At 38.4% G+C, this 2725-nt stretch overlaps 1 pseudogene; it reads left to right on the forward strand.

The window, feature by feature from the left end:
- Positions 1 to 1068: 1068 nt before the first annotated feature.
- The window catches only part of LOC111823351, a 5190-nt pseudogene continuing 3533 nt past the window's right edge, over positions 1069 to 2725 (forward strand).

A 2725-nucleotide genomic window follows, 5' to 3' on the forward strand; every position in this document is an offset into this window, starting at 1 on the left:
TAACTGATAAAAAGCAGGCCAAGTCTTCATCACTGTGGCCCCATATAGTGACCATCCCGTGCATGTTGGCTGCTGTAATGGTTGTGGGAGTTCTCCCAGACATCAAGGGGAACATTCCCCATCATTTGTTAAAAAGATCAATTTCTCTGATCAGAAAATGCCTTTAAACATTATTCTGGATCTTGGCTTTCTCAGAAAGGTTCTGTGTTTTGCGCAATCTTTTCTCTCAGAATTTCCCTTTCTCTTCTCTATAAAATCTCTCTGGATTCCAATGAATTCCTGTGCCTATTTCTGTTGCACACTCCCCCTGGGTCCTCTCCCTACCTCCACAAATGCATCTTTACCCCCTCCTGCGCTCAGTTCCCCTGAACCCCCTCTGTATAGTCTCACGTCTATTCTGCCTGCATACTTTTCCTCTTTATAAGCATTCTAGAAGCAGTTAAATCCTTCTGTATACTGTGGGATGATCCTCCCCGCCACACCCCATCTTCACTCAGTTCTAACTTCATCTGTAAGAGTTAAACCTTTTTTTCTAATAAGTGCTTCTAATTCTTTAGCTCCTTTTGTGTTCCCATTGTGCTTTCTGCCACCTTTAAAGCAATTTTTTTTTTTTGGCTTAAAATATCTCATGGTTCCTCGATCTGCTTTTTCTATGGTTTCTGTTAGCAATATGATTCCCACACATAAAGGATTCTGAATGACAGACTTTTTCTACTATTTGATTGCCTTTGAATTTGAAATTCTTCTTCTTAGATATCACAAAAACTGGGAGGTGAGTATTCCGAAGTCGATCTCCATATGTGACCACTGAGTCTTTTTTTTTAAACATTTAAAATAATTCCAATCTGTTTACTTTTAAAAGTCATTGCTTCCTAAAGGCAAAAACCATGGAAAAGAAAAATAAGAGCTTCTTTGAGGAGATCCAGGTAATCCAAATGAGTAATTCCTGTCAAATTAGCCTACTCACCACTCTTCAGTTACCTTTAAAACAAAACTGAATGTCACCATCAAGAGGAAGTGGCCTATTATGATATGAGACTTCCTTCATTCAAAGAATGAACACTCACCATGACCAATCGTTTTGCTACAGGACATGGCCTTCAATGGGCTCCTAGCTTGGAAATAGCCGTGCTCCCTCCCGGTATGTGGCAGTGTGTACACGAGGTGGATGAAACTGCTGGGAAAACAAGACACATTGTCCTTCAGCACAAATTTGTTCCTGTGCTAAATCATTTAAAACATGCTTATAAAAATAATAAAATGAACCACAATATTATAGAGTCAATAACAAAGGGCCCCATTACTTCAATAAAAAAGAACTGAATGCCGAGAGCGGTTTGGCTCAGCGAAAAGAGCGTCGGCCTGCGGACTGAAGGGTCCCAGGTTCGATTCCGGTCAAGGGCATGTACCTGGGTTGTGGGCACATCCCCAGTGGGAGATGTGCAGGAGGCAGCTGATCGATGTTTCTCTCTCATCGATGTTTCTCTCTCATCGATGTTTCTAACTCTCTATCTCTCTCCCTTCTTCTCTGTAAAAAAATCAATAAAAAAATATATTAAAAAAAAAAAGAACTGAATGGATTTTTCCCTTTCCTTTGGGAGTCATTGGCCTTCACTCTAGGACCACTCAGAAGTTTATGTTCTTTTGTCCACCATCTTATTAAAGTGTTAAATATACTTAGTCAAGAATTTTTAGGAGTCAATCAATTTAAGAATATTAATAAACAAAAGACCTTAATATTCAAAAGATTTAGAATATACTCTATAAGCCAGAGAAAATTGAAGCCTCTTCTTCTATTTTCTCTACTATTTTTTCAGTTCTTTCCCCTTATTTCTTTAAGTAGAATATTGATTTAAAGGCCATATATTTATTAGTGAATTTACATAATTCTCTTTAATACTAACTAATAACTTGAGGATATTGCCATTTAATACTTGACGATTGTTTTCTCTTGGTCCCCTACAGCTGTCAGGTGCAATAGATTATAGATTACCACTCAGAAATGTTGTTTTCCTATGTATTATGTAAAATCTAGTTATTTTAGAATTTTTAAATGATACATGGTTGATTTGGCATTTTGAAGGATAAGAAAATGTTCCAAGAAGGTAATATCAAAGACCTTCCCTGCTGTTCTGTAGGTTGTCATGATGACCTTACAACAGGCTCTAAACACGGAAGAATGGATCGTACTTCCCATCTCTCTTCTCTAAGAGAAGTATGTCAGGCAGTGCCCGACTTCCTTGTCACGGTCATGGTGTGATCAATGGAATCCTTCTAGAATCTCAGGCTCAGTTACCCTCAGTGTTCTCTTAGCCTGTGCAGGACCTCAAGGCTCCTGACTAACATGGCTGAGAGTGGGAAATGGACCAAGTTGCTGTTTATAATTTGCTGTAATGTGGCAGGTTTGTACAAAAAATAACTGGAATAAAATTTGACTGATAAAAATAAACCCACTGATATTAGTAACATTAAAGGTAGCTGTGTCCCAACACCCATTTTTGATAAAAACTCTCAGAAAGGTGGGAATAGAAGGATCATACCTCAACATAATAAAAGCCATATATGACAAGCCCACAGCCAACATCATACTCAATGGTCAAAAACTAACACCATTTCCCCTAAGAACAGGAACAAGACAGGGATGCCCACTCTCACCACTCCTGTTCAACATAGTACTGGAAGTATTAGCCATTGCAATTAGGCAAGAAGAAGAAATAAAAGGCAT

Source organism: Myotis lucifugus, unplaced genomic scaffold, assembly GCF_000147115.1.
Source record: "Myotis lucifugus unplaced genomic scaffold, Myoluc2.0 scaffold_475, whole genome shotgun sequence".
NCBI lineage: Eukaryota > Metazoa > Chordata > Mammalia > Chiroptera > Vespertilionidae > Myotis > Myotis lucifugus.